Genomic DNA, 21252 nt, shown 5'->3' on the forward strand with positions numbered 1-21252 from the left:
GTGGCACTAAGGAAGCTGGGCATCTACAGGAAGAGGTGGTCATTGCCTGCTGGGGTGGTTAGCATAGGCTTACCCAAGTTTTCAAGGAGGAAGGATGGCACGGGTGAGCCACAAAGGAGGGGACGGCACAGAGAAGTGCTAAGGAGATGGGCCCTGATGGGGAGGGCCTGGTTGCCCTTCTGAGAGAGCAGGCATCCTGAGAGACTTTCAGGGGGCGTGGCTGAGGGGCCTGCTCCTCTCTGAGTTGTCTGGGAAATTGCCATTTGCAGAGCCCAGAGGAAGACTTGGCCAGTATGTGGGGAGGTTGTCAGGGAGGAGGCATAAAAAAAGTCTCAAGGCTGAAGAAGTATAGAATGGATGACGGGCTTTGAGCTGCTGGCAGCGATCTAAATGTTAGGAAGGTGAGTGAAACACAAGGAGAACACAAGGAGAAACACCAGGGACGCTCCCTGTAGTACCAGGTCCTTTGGCATATTGAACCAGGTACTCCCTGTGGGGCTGGGCAGCAAGGAGGATGCTGCCTGGGTTACAGACTCAGTGTGTGTCAAGGACACAAGCCAGACCCGGGGTCATTCAGTATGGTGGGTCACATGCCAGTGCCTGTGTAGCCTGTGCTCTGCATGGCTCTCAACTGTCTGCTTACTCATGCACCAGCTCCAAGCCTCACCCCAGACTGACTCAGCCAATGGGGAGCCAGGCTTGGGAATCTGTATCAGACAAGGGTTCATGGTGACCTAAGGCAGAGTGACCACACAGGATGGTGACTAGGCAAATAAGAGTCAGATTTCTCAGAGGTCACAGGAGCGAGACCCAGAGTGACTAGAGGGAAAGTGACAGAGCCTAGTGGACAAGACCAGCACACAGCTTCCTTGTTGTGCAGGAAGCGCTTGGGCACTGTAAATGGGTGTGTAGAGGGTCACTGTTTGCTCACATCCCGTGTAGTTTTTTAAGGGGTGGCCAGTGCTTTGGTTTGAATGCTTGTTGCCATCCCGGTTGCTCTGTGGAAGCCTGATGCCCAGTTTGGTGATAGTAAGAGGCAGGGTCTTTGGGGAATGATTGGGTCATGAGTGGGGCCTCCAAGAATGGAGTTAATTCTCTCATAAGAAGACTCTGTTTAGGGCTGGGAGATGGCTCAGTGCTTGCTTTGTAATGCTGAAGACCTAAGTTCAGATCCCTAGCACCTGGGTAAAACCAAGGAGCAGGGCTTCGATCTGAAACCCAATGCACTTGGGTGTAGAGGGGAGACGGGCAGGTCCTATGGACTCACTGGCCCGGAATGTAGTCAGCCGATGAGCTCCAGGTTCAGTGAGAGGCCCTGTTTCAAGAATAAGGTGGAGGTCAGTAGAGGGTGACCCTGATGTTTGCTCCTGGCTTCTACACACAAGCACACACGCACGTGTGCACATACTAAGTGTATTTGGAGTAGGGTAGCTAATACCCCGAGGGGTTCTGGCAATCACAGTGTGTGGTATCGTACTATTATGGTCATTTCATGACTGTCACATGTGGTCACTTGGACAAGAGGTGGAAGAAGTAGGATGTCTAATTTGGACATCTGACATTATGCCACATTGAGACTCTTTCGCATCGTAAGGAAGGCATATGTGAGCTTGCCTGTGACAGCCTGCAGCACAGTTTGGGTTAAGTCTTCAGTTTCGCTGTTGTTGCTTTTCAAGCTGTCTTGCAAAAAGCATCTAATTGAAAAATAAGCTACTTGGATGGTCTGATTTTTTTTTTCTCTTCTCTTCTTCCCCTTTCTCCTCTCCTTCCATTCCCTTCCCTTCCCTCCCTTTCCTCTCTCCTCTTCTGGTTCTGGGATTGACTCGAGGGCCTCTACTTGTTAGTCAAATGCTCTGTGGCTGACTTACATCCTCAGACCTCTTTCACCTTGTTATGTTTTCTTTTTTCTTTTCTTTTTCACAGTCCACAGAGAGCTTTCATTTATGTTTTACATCTCTAGAAAAAGAATCCCAGCGTTTTTCCTCCTGTGTGTTTTCATCTTGCTTCTCCGTGGTCCATGATGCCAGCTGAGGTTGTCAGTCCAATGAAGCTAAGCTGACAGGATAGGAGCAGACCATTCTGCCTTTTGTCTAGGACTCTGAGTTGCACATCACATCAAGGGCTGATCACCTCAACCTGCCTGTGAGGCTCACAGTGATTTTCCCTGCTCTGTGACCATTAGTGATCTCAGATCCACCAGTGTTCCCATGCTTCATCATCACAGTTCAGAACTGAGTGATGACTTAGGAGCATGGCCTGATGAGGGCCTGGTGTGTCCCTCTCTCCTTAGCATCGTTGATGCTCTTGAGACCATCTGCCAGGACATTCATGCACACTATGGTGGTGCCGTGGAAAGACAGTGGAAAAGCTTTGTAATTTTTTTTTTTCCTCTAATGAGCTGTTGTTAAGTTGTTCAGGGTAGCCTTGAACTCTTTTGTAGCCCAGGCAGACCTTGAAGCTGCATCTTCTGGCCTCAGCCTCTTAGGATTCCAAGCCTGCGCCACCAGGCCCAGCTTGGATGGTGTGTCCATGACTTCTCTTCAGGTGTGGTCTGGTGGAGAGGACTTGTGGTCTGAGTGAGAGACCTGTTGACTGAGACCATTGCCAACAAATAGCTTGCAATGGTTGGGCATAAAATAAACCTGTAGTGATTTGTAAAAACATCCACATATGTGTGTGTGCTCATTATCAGAAGAACAAATCATAGGAAGTATGGACAATGTCTTACGTGTGTACCTGTGTGCAACAGCCACCAAAACATGACAGAATTGAGTATTTCCAGGATCATGGAAGGCAAGCTGTCTTCTTACCTTCAGTCAACACTTCTCTCCTCTCCTCTGAGGAAGCCACTGTCTAGTGACCTAATGTTGCAAGAAGGCAGCACTGTGGCTCACAGAAAAGCCCAGGTAGCAAACCAAGAGGAAATACCTTCTTGCAGAGGCATTTCTAGGCTTGGCTTAGGTTAAAACAGACCTAGGGGAGATCCTAAGACCTTTCAAGTGCTGAAATGCTCCCTTGCTTTATGCATTTTTTTGTTGGTCTTTCTATGGCCAGGTTGCCATTCCAAGGGCTTTCTCTTCTACTTATCTGACAGACCAGAAATTTTATTCCCTGTAAGGGCAAAACCAACCTCATCTACAGCCCAGGTTTTAAGAGCTTACTGCTCTTCCATCCTATGAAAGATTTTTTTTTTTTCCCTTAATGCAGACTATTCTGAAAAGGGCTGAGATGTGTGTTGCCTTGCCTCCTGCCCAGCAGGAGAGAGGATGCTTGGAAACCTACCTCTATCCTGCCCTAGAAGCCAGGACTCTTGCTAGAATTCTCTCTGCTGGTGACCTTGGCATCGGAGTTTTACTCTCATCTTAACTGTAGGTTTCCTCTTTCTTATTTTTAAACTTGTGTGTATGTGTTCTGCCTCCTTCCAGGAATGTCTTCTGTGGATTTTGGGTATCAAATATTATTCTCTTTGTTCTATACATGGTCTATACAGTTTTTTGTATGCTGCTGCCCGGGTTGGTGAGATGATTTTACATACCTTCAAGAAAAAGGCTGCAGAATGTGGTGGAGGCTCCCTGGAATACTTAAAGCTTATTGTATCATCCCCTTGGCTTATGTTTGTGTGGTGATCTTCCTGGATTTAGCTTAGCATCCTCAAGGGTCATCCATCTTGTATCAGGTGGCGTATATTTCTTCCTTTGTAAGGCAGAATGGTCATCTGTTGAATGGACTGAGCACATGTAGAGCAAATGCATTAGTGCCTGAAGCAATCTTCATTTTGCAAGTATTGAGCACCTTCCGTCTTCCTGACTTAGCACCTGTCATCTTGCCTGGAGACTTCCAGGTGGTGTTTCAGGATTTAGATGCAGAACAGAAAGCTTGCCAAGGGAGCAGTGGATTGGGCGGACGCTGCCTTGTGAGGTTGCTCATTTGTAGCATTCACTGCACAGAGAGCTTTGAGGTGTGGCCTGATGCTTCTGCCTCTTGGCAAGCCACCTTCCCTGGATTTCTGGAAATGAGAATAGGCTTGCTTAGCCTGGACTTAATGACAATGATGACATAATTTTAGGCATCAACCGTTGGCAAGGCCAAGGACATACAGGATCAGTTCATCGTCTCCAGAGTTAGTAGACTCTGAAAACTTGGGATGTGATGAGTAAGATATATTTTTAGAATGATATTAAGACTCTAAAATAACATTTTAAGAGAAGAAAAAATCAAAAGGGTGAGGATAAACTGAGTCTATACTTAAAAGACCTGATAGAAGCTGCTAGAAAACTCTTAGATATAATAAATATTTATAGTAAAACTGCAGGGTACAAAATTAATATAAAAAGTAGTTGCATTATTCTAACAGTGAACTCTCAGAGAAAGAGAAAAAAAAATCTCAATAATAGCTAAAAAATAATTACAAAGTACATAATAATAAACCTTAAAGAAGTGAAAGACCTCTTACAAGAAAGTAGTAGCCATCTAGTAATTCATCTGGAGCCTCTGAGCAGACAGCTCTCTGATGTCTCCTTCTCATTACTCGTCAGTAACATGTGGTATACAATACCACTCTCATGCTGTTATGTCCCAGGGCTCTTTACGTGGAAGGGTAGTTTGAAGGATAGAGCATTCTACATGGGCAATTTCATCCTAAGTCTCTAGATTTATTTCTAGTCTGTACCACTTCTGTCATATGCACTCAATCTCATGGTTTCTTTTAATTAACTTTCCTTTAGAGGTTCATTTATATGTCCCTCCAATACTTTGTGACTATTCTTCCTGTTCTGGGCATTGAAATATGGGGTTATGACAGACATTGAGGGGTAAACAAAATTTTCAACATTATATGCATGCTGATTATACCTTCTATTTTAAATGGACTGGGGTGGAATCATGTCATCAGATGGTCATATCAGATGAAATTCCATAGGTCTCTACTTCCCTGGTGGTATAACAGGAAGGTTGACCAGATGGTCCTGTGAGTCTTCACAGGCTTCTCTGTTTCCTATCTTTTGAGTGTAACACTGTAGGCCTTTAACTAGGTCTCTTGTATATAAGCCTTTGGGATCAGATTTTGTTTCTAATATCTAGCTTTATTTTTCTTGACTATTAAGAAAGGCTGTGTTTGACTCTTCAAATAGCTTTAAAGATTTATTTATTATAATTATGTGTGTGTATGTTTATGTGTGTATGTGAGTGTTTCTGTCCATGCAGGACTGAGGCACCAGATTCTCTGGAGCAGTGATTATAAGCAATTTTGAGTTTTCTAACATAGGTGCTGGAAATAAACTGGGTCCTCTGCAAGAGGATGTTCTTAAGTGTTCTTAAGCTCTGAGCCCTCTCCTCAGCCTATGTTTGACTCTTAAAAGCTCTTTACTTGTCTGTGTCAGGGGTGTTCTTGGTGCGCAGTTATTTACTTCAAGCTCTTGGCTGCAACTTTCTTGTGTGTACATATTTTTTCTAGTATAGGGGATTCCAACAATCCCAGATGCTTAAGGCTTGTTGGTGGTGGTGGATGGGGGATGGAATGAATGGCTTTGGAGAGATGCTGAGTAGAGGGTCCCTGTCATTTCAAGAGGATGCTGCCTGCTTTCAGACATTGTCTATTCATGTTGCAAATGGGACTTTCTAAGACACCACAGTCCTTTTAGGTAAGACTCACATGATTAAAAAAAAAAAAAAACAAGACACACTTTTCAAAGTAAAGGCAATGATTGCATCTTTAAAATAAAGTAGGAATAGCAGAGGTTCATTGGGAAAAAGGCTTCTGTGTAATAGCCATTGGGAGTCTCGTCGATATGTTGTTTTACATCATGGAACAGAAAGAAATGATGAGCTCTCAGGATAACTTAAAGAGTCTCTGCTAAATAGAGCCTACGGGAAACCTACATTATACCCTGGTTTCATTGTGGACAAGTGTGAATGTGAAGCCGTGGGTCTCCAGTTCCCTGATGGCACAATGAAGAGGTTGACCAGATGGCCCTGCAGTTCTTCATAGCTATCTCTAGTTCTGACCAAGTTCAGCTCGTGTGTATCATCCCAGGCTTGTAGCTGGGTCTCTAATGTAAGCCTTTGGGACCAGTTTCAATAAAGTGTTTAATACACAACCTTGCAGACTCTTGCAAACCTTTCTGGGTAACACTTACTTCATTGCACTTTTAAAAAATGAAAAAAAAAAGAGAGAGAAAGAAAATGCTGCTTAGCAGGCTCAGAGTAATTGAGGCTGACAGATGTCACTCAGAATTTTATTATTTAAAGCCACAATGATTTTCCAAATAACCTAAAAATATATAATCCAACCTCAAAATAGTGTCCTGTAACAGAGGCAGGCAAGCCTGTAGGAAATGAAGTCATAATCTTGGCACCCCTCGAGTGCTGGTTCAATGGCTTTGAACACTTTTATGTTCTCTGAGAAATACATGAACATGGAGCTTTATCCAGTTACTCACTGCGGCTGCCAGGGCCTCAGAGAGCTGGGGTGTCTTGGGTGTTTTTCCCTGGCTTCTCTGTCAGCACAACACCTCTTCTGGTCCCTGTGAAGAGATCTCTCTTTATTCTGTGAGAGCGGGGCTTGAGATGAAATAATGTGCACAGATTTTAAAAATTAAGTCTATATGTTATATTGCTGTGCTCAGATCTACCTCCAGCTGGGTGGCAGAGACTTGCAGAAGGCATCTGAGATGCATGTGTAACCCCCATAGCCAATTCACTTTTCTTCCTTTAATCTGCATGTTATTCCTCATAATTGTTGCATATGATTTGCGTGAGCGACATGAACACATAATAATAAACAGTAACTAGCCTGGTAAGAGTTATTGTATTATTCAATAATGTGGGTATTGAGGCCTATAGAGTTGGGAGTTTACCCAGCATATGAAGGTGAGGAGATGGCAGAACTGGGCTTTGTATCTGGGTGAGGTAGGATTGGAATTTAAGAGCTGACATGAATTTCATTGTTGGGTAAATATTCTGAGCCCTGGGACAGTGCTGGGGCCAAGTCTGTTGGTTAGTTAGCTATTGGGTTACTTTGAGGTCTGCCTGTCTGCCTGCCTGCCTGCCTGCTTTTCTTCCTTCCTTCCTTCCTTTCATCCTTTTATTTTATTTTATTTTATTTTATTTATTTTATTTTATTTTTTAAGGTGATAGGGTCTCACTATCTAGCTCAAGTTGGGCCTTAAATATGTGGGCCTCCCACCTCAGTCTACCAGTGCTAAGATTACAGGCCTGCGCCGCAAAACCTGGCTCAAATCTGGCCTTCTAAGATGAGTTGCTGAGCTGGTTTGTGTTGAAGTGGGAAGGATGCAGGACTCATGGCCCTGGTGGTCTGACAAGGCAGTTAGAAGCCAGGCTGTTTTCTACGTGGCGGTCCCTGGAAGATCCAGGCTGGAAGTTCTCTCCCAGATGGGTGTCCCGGAAGCATCTCCGGGTGGCTTCCGAGCCATAGGAGAGGCCACAGGGCTGCCAGCATGGGCCTGGCTGTATTTGGTTTTCTCTGACTGGATCTTTGTTCGCCTGCAGGCTTCAGCTGCCCAGGCTCTTGTGCCCCAGCTTCCTGCGCGCTGCATGAAGCGCTAGCCTGGTTAAGTAAACACCGCTGGAATATTACCTGTCTGTTAACCTGTCAAAATTGTTTTACAGCCCCTTTTATCTCTACTCCCCCCGCACCCCTAGAATTTCCCCGGAGTTCTCAGTTCCCTCTCTGGTTCCTTTTTCTTGCAGCCTTCCTACAAAAGTGTCCCCACCCCCAGTCATTAAATATTGTCAGAGTTCTGCCACTGACGCCGCCTTGTTCGCCTGGTCCAGATAAATGGTTGTTTACTCTCTAATGCAGACCAAGGACACTGGGCTCCCTGCCTCATGAAAGTAGCCATGGTGCCTGCCAGGTGGGCCGAGGCCAGGGGGCTGCAGGGTGCTGGCTGCCTGAGCCCAGGAGGCCTCTCTAGCTCCGGGCCAGCAGCTGGCTGCTGGCGCCCTCCTTCCTTCCCTCCTGCCTGCCCCACCCTCTCTCTAAACAGGACTGTATAAACTTGAGGGTCTTAGGGGAATGTCCAGTTTTGAGCCCAGTAGTCACAGAGCCCGAGCCCTGGCTCCATGTGTAGGTCTCATGTTTGATTGACAAAGGTCCGAGGCTCTTTAGTGAGCTGCTTCCTTTTTAGCTGTGGTAAAATGCATATAATATAAAATCGACCACTTTAACCGTTTTACAGTTTTACATAATTAAACGGCAATAAGGACAGTCATGGTGTTGTATAGCCTTTACCACCACCACCTTGTGTGGTGTGCAGACTTGTGTGTACTCAGTATATGCATTTTTTTTGAAGAGTTGGGACATAGAGACATAACCATTCCAAAGGAAATGCCACGCCCATCAGGCAATTGTTTGCATCTTCACCAGGCAGTCTGCCCCACCCAAAGCAACCACTGATCTGTGTGTCTCCGCCCATCTATGGATTTGCCACACAGAATAACTGCACACTCTGTGTGTCTGTTTTCTCTTACCGAGCAAGATGTTGTCAAGGTCCTTCGAGCCATGTTTGCCTTCCAAAGCTCAGGTCTTCCAAGGGACAGTGTGGTAACTGGTAGGAGCTGGTAGGTGACTCAACTGGTTTCTGGCAGCTTGAGCTCATGGTGTCACCATCAATGGCTGAGTTCCTTGTGTATTCATCAAGGTCATTTCTACTTAACTGAAGTGACTGGGTCTCCCTTTTCCAGGTACACTCCTTCCCACAGCTACTGCCCTTCTAGCTTCTCTCTCCAAACCTGGCAACTCAGGGGAGGCTTCCTCTTGGACACTGAAGATGAGCATGTCATGTAGAAGCCCCTCACCTAAATCAGAGTCAGTGTAAAGTTAGGGTGTGGGTTTTGGAGTTTGGCTTTACTGTCACCTGGCATTGTTATTTCCACTCATGAGTCTCTGGGTATGATGAATGAATTCACTAAGAGTGATTAATCGCTGTGTATAGTATCTTGTGATTTGGATGTGCAACACCATTGGCTATCGTTAGTAAAATCTGGACTGAAGAAATTATCAATGTAGGTCCCTCTACTTCCACCCTGTTGATATTTGCTATGTTTGAGCTTTTGGAAAATATTAGAAAGTTTATAGGACTTCAGCATGTCTTTAAATTACACACATGTCATGGTTTTCAGGACTCTGAAAGGCCTCCAACTCAGATCTGCGACAAAGAGGAAATCTTGCTTCTACCCAAATCAGCAACTCATTGTCCCCATTTCTTCCCTCGTCCCCTTTTTATTTTGCTATCCCATCTTTGGACTTTGTCCCAGTCTGCAACCATTTCACATTCACTCATGTTTCTGTTCCACCAAGCTGACCTTGCAGGGCCATGGTGACAGGTGTGTCAATTGTGTGTGACACACAGTGGGTTCCAGATAGCAGGAGAGAGTTAACAAGTCCCCCTGAGTGCCTTGTCCCTTTTAATGTTGGTGGAAAATGAACTTTATGGATTCAAGAATGGTTCTCTGAAGTTTATTATTATGTTTATGCTGTTTATTTTTTTATATTTATAATCTGATTAATCATGGTTGTTTATTTACCCTGTGAGCTCACACTAAAGGCTTGTTGGTGGGCTTATGATGTCAAGTCCGGTCTTGGCTCTTAGGTGATTACTGAGTTGTGTAACCTCTTTGTTCATTTGGTTTCATGCCTGAGGATCATTGGCCCTTGGCCTGTGTGTCCTGTGGTGTGAAGACAGGGGGTGGGCTACCCTCTGGGCATGGCCCACTGTCCAGCTATGGTACCATTTTTGGCCAGGGCTCAGTAGCTTTTCAGGGAGTCACACACCTAGGTCAGGCATCTTCCTGAGAAAGAACAGCTATTGCCTTGCTTGACTATTTGAACTCGTGTGTGTGTATATGTGTATGTGTGTGTGTGTGTATGTGTGCGTGCTAAAGAAGGGAACTTTTTCTTCTTAGTTTAAAAAAAAGTTAAGTGCCACATTTGAGAAGCAAGACACTGTCCATTTCTTTCTTAGCATTTTTGTGCCATTGTATTATGTGTTTTCATTAGAATGAGGGACCCCATGCACTTGCTTTTTGAGTCAGGTTTGTTGAGAAATAGTCATCCTCTGTTGGTGTTTGGTGCAATCTGACTTTCACTGCTGCCTTTTCTGTCTAAGGTCCTTCTGAGAAGCAGGCTTGGAGCATTGTGAGTCTGAGTTCACAGCTGACTCCAGCCCGAACCTCCGAAATGATGCTGCCGCTATTGCAACCCAGAGTCTTTTAAAGCAGCCACCGCTGGGACTGTGTTCAGAGCATGCAGTACGCATGATGTCCACATTTGGTGTGCAGGCCTTCAGCTGTGGTGGTGTCAAGCAAAATGAGAAGTGGCCTTAGGGAGACAGATGCAGATGAAGGACCACTTTGCTTCCTGCTTTGGGGAAACAGAAGGAAAATTGTTAGATCTTTGCCTGTGTATTTTAAGTGTGGCCATAACTACAAGAGAAGCAAATAGGTCAGACACACTTGCTCTTCCTTCCCAGAGCACATTCTTACAAGACCCTTGTGTGAACCACACCACAAAACAATTAGGTGACTATGTGGACAAGGCCCTGGAACGAGCTGCCTGGCCTCAGCGCTGCTCAGATGACCATGCCTGGCCTTTAAGAGTCTAGGTACTTCCCCTCCCTCCTCCCTCCTCCCTCCTTCCATCTTTCCTTCCCCACTGCCCCTCTTTCCCTTGCTCTTTGTCTCATTTTCCCATCCCTGGGGTTGAATGTAGGGCTTCCCAAGCAAACGTTTCTCACTTAGCTACTGCCCAGCTTTCATTTTCAGTTTTTGAGACAGGGTCACACTTAAGTTCCCCAGTTGGCCTTGAACTCATTCTAGCTCAGACAGAGCTTGATCTTTTGATCCCTCTGCTACAGTCTCCTAAGCATCCGGGATCCCAGGCTTGCACCACCAACCTGGGCTCTCTCTTCTTCTTGGGGTCACTGTGAGCACTAGGCACTGTGAGACTGCTTTCTTTTTCATTCTGCATGAGCCCCTCACCCCCCACAGGCTTTGGTGTGGGGAGTCTGGGCAGAGAGCTCTTCAGTGCCTTCCGGCTCACTGACTCCGTGATAAGGTTCCGATGGATGGATTGCATGTCACGTTGCTTGGAAACAGGGTGGAAACTGGCCAGCAAGCCCTCAAAGCAGTGTTCCTGAGCTCCCAGAACCAGCACATTTGAATGAGTCTGATAACGTCTCTGCTGCGCTGCCCCCGCTTCAGTCCAAGGAGGAGGACATGAGCAGAAACTGCCTCCACACAGATAAGCTGCATGAAGAGAGATAGAAACATGCTTGATTTTTTTTTTTTTTGTCAGTTTTCTGATTTTCTGCTGGAACAATTGTCTTGCCTTCCAACCCTCAAGAGAGTAAAGCCAGCCGTGGTCCACCTTGGGGATAGAGGCTGGGACAGAATATGCCTGCCCATCGAACACAGCAGGGCTCAGGGGGAGCTTTAGAAGGCCCGAGAACAGCTTTGTTTCCTCTCAGCAGCTTGCGGGCTCACAGCCACGTCCTGGCTGAGCGATTGTGTGTCCAGCTCGCTGGGCCAGGGCTGAATCACCACGAATCCCCCACAGCGCTGGCCGTGGCTGCTGCCTAAAGAGACCCAGGACTGTAATAATGGCAGTGTGCAGAAGTTCTGGCTGGAGTCAGCTGGATGAGGAGTCTGTCAGAGCCTCCTGAGAGATGAGGAAAGCCCAGGTCTGGCTGCTGGGGAAGAGATGAGTGGGGTCTCCAGGCCATGCTAAGAGACATTCTGAGCCTTAACAACTTATCATCTTAACTTCCTGAAAGTTCTTTCTTCTCGCACAAGCTAGCAGTTCCTGGGGTTTTCCAGTGAGCTAATTCCTGCAATGTGTCTCTCTTTGTTGACCCATTTTATAGGTGAGAAAGAGGCCTAACTCATCCAAAGTCAAGGGCAGCTCAGGAGTTTCTTCGGCAAGATCCAGCTCAGCTCTGCCATGGCTGTCTTGAGTATGTTGGCTATCTCATGCTGTAGCTTGCCAATCCTTGGAAAGTTCATCCCAATCTGAACTTCTATATTTATTATTCTGTCTGTTCAGTCATAGGCGGTCCCACCACTACGCTGGGGAGGTGACTGGGTTTAGTCCAGATTATGTCCCCAATGTCTGGGTCACAGTAGGCTCTTGAGCTATTGAATGAATGACACCTGCCCACACTGTGGCTAGCCTTTATGGCACCTGGACAGTGTCCACATGGAAAGAACTCTGTGAACATGGGAAGCCAAGTTCATCCCCCTCTGGCGTGGGAGCCGAGTACCTCACACCTCCCAACAGCTCACATTATCTGTCATTTGCAGCAGGGTGGCGTGGATGGCAAGGGTAGGCTGCTTGCAGAATCGTCTGGCGTAGATGCTCTCCTACCCTGCTCACCTCCAGGGTTGGTGGGAGCACCACAGAGTAAGTCACCCTGTTTATCCTCTGGGGGGGAGGGGCAAAAAAGACTGGAAGGTAGCTTTTGGATTGGGGGCCACCAACAGTGCTCCCTCTGCCTGGCTATTTCAACACTGCCAGCCTCCTGTGCTACCTTTACTTGTGCTAGCTTTGCCCACTCTTGCATTTATCTTTAAAAGGGCCGCTCACATTCCACAGTGGCCTCTTACTCCTTCTTCTCTATGGGAAATACAGTAGCAGGAGAACCTGAGAGAAGGGGAAGTGGTGAGTCTTCTTCCTGGAAGCCATGTTCCTGTGTTCAGCCATGTACTTCTTCAGTGTCCCCAGGTAGACCAGATGAACCAAGGAAGCCAGATTCGAAACACTGGAGTATTCTCACAGATATATCCTTTACATTGATAAATATACAACCTGAAAGCAACGTGTCTGTCGGTGGTTTTCAAAGGGCGGGAGTGTGGCCGTCTCTAAATCACTCCTCTTTTTCTGTGAATTGGGGCCCAGGCAAGGATCCCCCTAAGGCCTTCAGCCATCATCTTCTCAGCAGTTTTTCTGAAGCCAACTCTGGGGTCTTTACCATCCCACCCATTTCCATTGGAGTAGAAAGCCAGAGAGCCTGAGTGTTGGGAACTTAGTTATCCTGTGACATGGTACCATGTGGAATTCTGGGTGCTCTGCCAGATCCTGAGCTGCTGACGTCCTCGTGGGGTCCGCTAGGGAGCAAAGCTTCGTGGAGCCTGCTGTAGTTGCTGCCTCCCACCTCCCCTCCACCATCCGCATCACCCCTGAAGAGGTCCATCTTTTGAAGTAGAATTCCCTGTTGCTCAACCATACTGGCTATTCTTCATTGTCAGGCATTGTTGGCAAGTTGTATTTAATTCCAGAGGCTTGCTTTATTTATAGGCACGGGGCTTTTTCACATACCCCACTCCAGGTTTACACCGTCAGAAGATACACAGCTACTCATAATTGAAAGGGCAAACACACGCAAACACACACACACACACACACACACACACACACACACACACGTGCCACTGACAGCTGAGAGCTTTGCTCATGAGTGAGTGAGGTCCTTGGTCAGATTCTGCCTGTGGCAGAGCCCCCTTTCTGACAGGTTCAGAACACTTCAGTCTCACTTGTATTTCAATATCGGTTAATAAGGTTGAATCACATAAACGTCGAAACCTTTAGATAGACTCATAAAATTTAGACAAATATACTGTTTCTCCCTAGAAAATACTGCTGGGAACAGAGCTCTGATTTCTAAGGATCTTAGCTCTATTTGCAGAGACATGTTATGCCCATACTTGCTGAACTGAGCATTGGCCAACCAGAGAAAGTATTGTCTTTATTTTTGTTCTTTTTGCAGCTTCCATGAAGTACACTTGACAAATAAAACAGAATCTATTCAAGGAATACATATGACATGATGATATATATGTAAATATATGTTCACACACAGTATGCATGCATAGTGAAATGATTACTATAATCAAAATAAACACATTGATTACCTCTCACAGTTACCATTTAGGGGATGTGTGGTGGACCCATAATATGTTTCTTTAGCACATTTCAGTCAGACGAGCAATATGTGTGCTTATTATTTGTTTAGTTATTTAGCACATGGGCATGCGCATGTGTGCTTGTTTTGAGATCTGGCCTCTCCATGTAGCCCAAGGAGGCCTTAGGCTCACGGTTTTCCTGACTCAGCCTCCTGAGTACTGTGATTACAGCCATGCACCCTACACTCAGTCCTACTCTTTAAGTCCCACACTGTGTTCTAGATCCGGTAGTATTTTTTTTTTTTAGGTTCTGAAAGCCAGCAGGTTCTCTGTGGCATTTCTCATCTGAAGTCTTCTCCTCTCTGGTGGAAAGGACCATGGTTGTCTTTTGGACAGATGCTAAGCCCATGAAACCAATTAGACGTCTCTTAAGAAGGCAGATCCACTTGAGGTTTCTGGGCAGAATACCCACTCCAAGTGGGCTCTACCAGGCACTCCAGCAGATTGGGAGGCCCTGGGAGGTAGCCAGTCCTAGCTTATGGGGATTGTTCTGATGGGGAAGGCAGAAGTGTCACAGTAACCCATGTATTTCGAAGACATCACCCTTATTGACTCAGAGATGTGTCCTTGACCAGCGTGACAAGATTGCAAACACCAGCGTGAAGAAAATATCTTATGTGGCTGCCGTTTTTCCTTCTAGAGTATTCTCCACTTCCTGATGCTTTTCATGGGTTACATTTAGAGACAGACTCCCAGTTTAGAGCAGTGGCCCACTAAAGAGGTTGTGTTGTGTATTAATTCAAGCTGAGCTTGGCACGGGAGAGCATTCCCTCTGCCCAGTAGCTTGTTTTTTCTTTCTCTCTTTCTTTTTTTCTTCTTTCTTTTTTCATTTTCCTTTCCACAAGCTAGAATGGCACATAAGAATTCCCCGGCATGGGGCATAGCTCAGTGGCTCTAAACCCTCCCAGCTACCTCTTTTCCAATCACCCAAATATATAGCATTGGGCAGTGTTTCTGAGCATGGGGATGAGGTATTTTGCATGGATCAGGGATCTCTGGATAAAATAAAATAGACCCCAGAGAAAGACCGGGGTATACTGGGCAGGGGCTGCTGGTTTGAGTTCACCTTCAGATGGGAGCAGCCCGACTGTTGTCCTTCTCCTTGTAACACCTCCCCCCTCCAATTTTTTGTCATTACAAAAAAGTATGTTATTCTGCTGCCTGTCACATGCTTTTGTCCTTCTTGCCGAATGCATTAGCAGGGGCTGGCTCAAAGCTTTTTCCTTCTGGGAGTTTGGAGAGACACTGCAGAGAGATGAGAAGGAAATTAAACTCAGTGGGGGTGATTCCGTGATTGAAATGCCAAACCCCCAAAGATCTCCATGTGACAGGCCCAGAGAGGAGACCGTGTACCAGTCCACAAGAGTAGAAGTTTGGTTTCTAGGTAATTGTCTGAATTGATCAGTCAGGTTCATGGAGAAAATAACTAGAAGTCCATGAACTCTTTCCGGCTTATGCTGATCTCGCTAGAGGGGTGAATGGAGGGATGTCTCTCGTCCAAGGTAAACCTGTCATCATCATCTTCTACTGGGAAGGCTAGTGGGTCCAGCCGTTCTTGAGGACAGAGTGATGCAGCAGGTGAAAAGATATACACGGGAAGACATATGTGTGGCATCATAAGTGAAGGCACAAACCCTGGTGGTGGTGGGGGACCGTGCCCATTTTGCACTTATGCGACACTGAGGAATGAAGGTGAAGGAAATAACAGGAGGAGGAGGAGGGTACCAGCCATCCACAGCATGTTACGAGGTCACTGGAAATCCTGCTGTGTGTTTACGTCTTTTGACATGGAGACATATCTTTGATGTATTCCTCAGAATACTGTCTAAATATAGTAGGTGTCAACTCTGTTGCATCCCGAAATAGATTGTGAGATAGAAAAAGAAATGGGTGAGGTAAAAAATAAAATTAGGAGGTTTTTGAATAAAATCTACAGCGTAATTTCATTATAAAATTTATCTATTTTTAATTTTTTTGTGTACAGGTGTTTTGCCTACATGTATGTCTGTGCATGTATGCAATGCCTGAGAAGGATTGTTTGAAACTGGATTTATAGGTGTTGTGAGCTGCCATGGGTGGCTGAGAACCTAGCTTTGGCAAGAGCAGCCAGTGTGCTTAACTACGGAGTCACCTATCTAGGCCTTGTTTCTGTTAATTTCTTTGTTTGGACAAATATGCTGTGATTATGTAAAAAATTTACATGAGCCAAAGGTGGATAAAGTCATAGGAACTTTAAAAATAATCTCTTCATCTTTTTTTTTAATCAAAAATTATTCCAGAGTAAAAAGTCAAAGAAATGGAAGTGATAAGCATTTATATTTGTGAAAGATTATTAAGATTATCCACTAGCCTATGGGTGCTGGCTGTAGTTTTCTAGTTTATAATGAGCATTATTTTATGTTAACAAAAGTCAAAAAGTGAATGATTCTGGAAGAAGCAAGTAGCATAAAAAGTAGAATTGTATGGTCCTTTGGTTACTAGAACCTGTCTGTATCATAAGTCCTGGGTCCTTTATAGTTAAGTCTGTATTTTTGGGTGCAGCCTGGCAGGCCAGATAGGCTGAGATTAAGAACGTGGACTTTGGAATGAATCAGAGAGCTGGTTTGAAGCCCTCACTCACCAGCTGCATGGCCTTGGGCAGTCATTTTGTCTGTGGCTTATTTTCTTTTAAAAAAATCTGTAAAATGTGTTTAATGACCCTGATCTCATAAGACTATTGCCAGAACTAAATGAGGCAGTATAGTGCTTAATACATACCTGAGCTACCCAGGGGAAGGGCTGGAGACCTCTGTCCCTACCAGAATCTGGTATTTTACTCAGAACACAGTTTTTCTGAAACCACTTGTCCTGTGTGATAGTGTGTGGCTTCTAGTTTTTTTTTTTTTTTGTTTGTTTGTTTGTTTTGTTTTGTTTTGTTTTGTTTTGTTTTTGTGTTTGTTTTGGCACAGTGTTTCTCTGTGTGGCCTTGACTGTCCTGGACTCACTTTGTAGACTAGGCTGGCCTTGAATTCACAGAGTTCCACCTGACTCTGCCTCCTTGAGTGCTGGGATCAAAGGTGTCGGCTACCACCACCCACTTCTAGTTTTTGATAACTCCCTTAATAAGAATTTTTGGGGATGTTACTCAAAAGCAGAGTCTTTGAAAGTCATTGCCATTTTATTTCAGTACAGATGTCCATGTCCCGAGCCCAAATGATCTTTCTGGATAGAGAGTGTGTGTAGACTGTTTTCCAAATTAAGGCAGTTGAGGAAAATCCTTCCTGTTTGATTGTTCTGCTAGGTCTTTGCACAGGGGCTGTTGCCTTCACAAATTCTTGCTTTCCCTTACTTCTGAGGACTGGAGGAGAAGTCATTGAGTGTCCCCAAGGAGCTAGCCTCTGTCATCAAATGGGAGATATTCCCGTGAGCTCACACCCTCAGCACGGCTGGTGGCCTGGGATGGGGAACCCAGCGCCCCACGGTGAGAGTAGAATGGCTTGCAGGTGGACTTGGTTCCCAGGCCACCTGTCCTCTGTCCCCAAGTAGGCCCCACGGAACCCATCTGTGTGTCTCTCTCTCTCCTTTGGAATAGCACAGTGGTTTGTTACTCTTCTTGGATCTTTGTTCAGTGATTTTAGAATAGCGGGCAAGAAAAAGCACCATCCTTGCTCACTCTACACAAAACAAAACAAAACCCCAAACCAACATCAGAGGCCCAAAGGCTTTGAACATACTATTTAAGAAAATGTTTATTTAATTCTGGATAAAAATATACCGCCTTACCTTTGGAGAGAAGAAACAATTAAATAACTTGAAGGGCTTCAAAGGTTTCCTCTCCCTCTGCTTTCCAGGAGGGGAAATATTTCTCAGAGTCATTTGAATAGTAAAGAGCAGGGCCCAGAAGCCCCAGCTGTCTCTGACAGAGATCAGCAAGTCAATCAAGCGTCTTCCAAAAGTTCGTTTTGTGCAATCAAACAGCAGGACCCTTTCACTGCCGCCTCTGGAGTCGCTGGCCCTCTCTCCTCTCTCTTTGCTTGTTTCAGGCCTGGCCCTGAACATAGCTTAACAAAGGCAATCCATTATTTTCTGATGCATTTACACGTAACTCATCAAGATACTACTTAGTGTGAGGCCCTTTAGGGCCCCTAGGGGCTTAGTCCGGTGGAACTAGAAGATGTTGGTAAGGGTAAGTGAAGGCAGGTCCCCTGGCTTTCGCTTTGTGCTTAGCCTGGGCTCCATGGTGAATTCCTCCGCCTGGTGCTTTAGCTCCAACCCTTGAGAGCCTCTGCCCCCTCTCTCCTTAGGCTCTTTGAGTCAGCAGCCTGGAGTTACAGGTGGGCACTACACCCACTTGGTATTTATGTCAGTTCTCAGGATTGGAACCCTAGTCGTTATGCTTGCCTGCAAAGGGCTTTAACCACTGAGCCATTTCACCAGCCTCCAGTATTCTATTTCCCAAGGTTACAAACATATAGAAAAGTTGAAAGAATTCGCATCTTGCACCTCTATGACGTAGACTCCAAAAGCACATTTTTCTTTTTAATTCTACAGTTGGCTCACTTTGCCACTTACTCAGCCTAATGCCCGGGTCCCTCTCTGTCCATTCCCATTCATTTGCTCCTAGCCTATGTGATCTTCTCCACTAGAACCCTAGAGCTGTTTGCAGATGCTTTGAAAGATAAAATCTGTGTGCCCCGTGCTGCAGCAGACCTCAGATCTATGGTAGCTACAGTCAATGCCCTCAGCCCCAGAAGTTTCCATGTGGCCCGTCCCTTCATGGTATGCTGACCTTACTGTTTTGTTTTGTTTTGTTTTTTTTTCCTGTCTAGGTTAGTTGTAGCACTATTTTAAGGGAATTTCAGATCAATGGAGGCAAACCACATATATGATAGCTACCCCCCATTTCACTTTCATGTACCCTTCGTCCATAGCAGTTTAAAATATTAAATGGAAAATTTCAGAAATAAATAATTCATAGGTTTGACTAACTTTGACTGCGGTGTGCTATAATTTTCCATTATACTATTAATTACCGTTGTTAGGCTCTTACAAGTCTAATTAATGCATTCAGTTGTGTTGTAGTTAGGCTTATATAGGAAAGCGTAAAGGATAAAAGGGCTTAATGTCACCCACGGTTTTGCCACCCACAGCCCACCCCGGGGTCTCAGCTGTGCCTGCCCCAGCTGGGAGGGGGTTGTGTTTCTCTGTAGCACCGGCTCACTCTGCAGGACGCTTTTGTGGCTCCACGCTGTTGCGCAGATTAGAGGGTGGCCGACTCACATTTTGCATCTGCCGACTCACATTTTGTCTTACGATCCGAGCCGTTTTCACACCTTAGCTGTTTTGAATCCACTTGTCACTGACGTTACTGAACAGAACTTCTCGCAGACACGTGCGTTCGTGACTCCTGGGTAGGTAGCTAGGAGTAGACCTGCTAGATGTTAGTGTCGCCGCACATCTGAATCAAAGGCCCAGGCCTCTCTGCGGAGCTCCTGTCTCGCGCCGTGCACCCCCCAGCAACGCACAGGGCTTTCCGCGTCTGCAACCTGTGGTCACACACAGGGCTGTCACCTCAGAGTGACAGTCACTGGCCGGTGCTGCAGAGGTATTTCATTGCGTTCCCACCGTGGGCTGTGCATGCTGGGCCTGACAGTGTGTGGACAGGGTGAAGTAAGTGGGAGGAGGACAGATGGTCCCTCAAGGATGTGCAGAGTCAGAAGGGCTGCCTTTCACTTGAGAGAGCCTGTGCCTAAAAGTAAGGTGGCTGGCCATCTTCTGATGAGGACACTGGAGGGTGACCCCTGGCTTCCACATGAGTGTCCCCAGTGCCTCGTGGCACAAATAAACAGATAAGCAGAGAAGCACACACTCTTTCTCCTAGAAGTCTCGGGCTTCTTAATTCTTCACTGCCCCCCTTGGAGGATAAATTCCTCCCAGCAGGGCATTTCCAGTGACTGGTTCCGCACCTCCCCGTGTGACTCCTCTGTCCCCTTTCCCTGACTCAGCCCCCTCCCTCACCTGTCTCTGCTTCTGGGAGAGTGAGGGGCACATAGTAGGCACTCAACAAATGTCTGACCGAGGCACAGTGCTAGCTCTGACCTTTTAAAGGTCTTTGTCCATCCGATACACCCTGACTCGGTGTCTGCCACTTACCCGGTGCCAAGCAAGGAGGGCAGAGCCTGGAAGAAGCCTTGGCGCCTGCCTCTCAGGATGCCTGCGTGTCAGAGAGAGGATGTGGGTAAAAAGCAGGCTGGCTTCTGGGAGGAAGCCAGGAAGCCAGGAGACAACAGAGTACACACCCGGCTCAGGGTCCGCTTGCTGTCTTTTTAGCCATTTGACCTGGGCAGGTGACTGTACTCAGTCTTCCCTTCTGCGCAGTGGGAGAGTAGTGGGTCAGCATGTGCGGGGTGGGTGTGAAGTCTGATTCTACGTCCGCTATGTCCTGCCATTCAGGAGGGAGAGCTTGCAGTTGTAAGTGTCTGCACTCTGAAATGAAGCGATGTTCCCTTATACAGGGGACAGAGAGGGACAGATGTTCCAAGGCAGAGGCACCAATGACTTACTCAGGTTAAGCTACCTTGTGAGCTACCTGGCCTGAGTTCTGTGGGGTCTCCTCTCTCATGACCTTTCCAAGTTGGACATGATATATAGTGGAGGTTAGTGTAAGACTTATTTAAAAGTAAGTGTGTGTGTGTGAGTGTGTGTGTGCGCGTGTGTGTATGTCCGTGTGTTTGGGAGCTTGTTTTTTTTCAGACAGGTCTCTCACTGGGGCCCAGAACTTAATGGCTAAGATGGGCTAGCTCTCAGCAAGCCCATGGACCTGCCTGTCCCCTGCTTCCTAGCGCTGAGCTTACAGGCCCCTGCCACTGAGCTTGACTTTCCTGATGGGTTTTGGGCTTGAATGCAGGCGTGTATGGTAACGCTGCAAGCATGCTGAGCCCTTTATATGCTGAGCTATCTCCTCAGCGTGTTCAGGCTTTTCTAACTGCTGTTTCCCAGCAACATTGCAGTAGTTGAGACATTGCAAGGGTGCGATGCCCAGCCTGGCCCTGTGGGGTGCACTCTGCTTGCTGTGTCTGGTCCCCTCACAGTGAAGAGCTATGAATGATCGTCATGTCTACCAGTGCCTATAGAGTGCCTCTGTGACAGAGACAGAGGGAGCTGGCCAGTGCACAGGAGCCAGGCCAATGCTGCTGCTGGCCCTGCCCTCCTGGAAGGCTCAGTTCACTTTCCTTCGGCCTCCTTGACCTCTCCAAGCCAGTCCTCACTTCCCTTTGGGCTCCGGGAGGCAGATGGCTG

The 21252-nt window shown here is 46.4% G+C and overlaps 1 long non-coding RNA gene and 1 pseudogene across 1 annotated transcript in view; one reads left to right on the top strand and one right to left on the bottom strand.

Annotated features, from left to right (window-relative positions):
* The window catches only part of LOC132655101 (uncharacterized), a 149758-nt gene that overhangs the window by 42456 nt on the left and 86050 nt on the right, over window positions 1-21252 (top strand). The window lies entirely within an intron of this gene.
* LOC110547364 (small ribosomal subunit protein uS8-like) lies at window positions 1957-2336 on the bottom strand (annotated as a pseudogene).

The sequence above is a fragment of the Meriones unguiculatus genome, chromosome 7 (assembly GCF_030254825.1).
Source record: "Meriones unguiculatus strain TT.TT164.6M chromosome 7, Bangor_MerUng_6.1, whole genome shotgun sequence".
NCBI lineage: Eukaryota > Metazoa > Chordata > Mammalia > Rodentia > Muridae > Meriones > Meriones unguiculatus.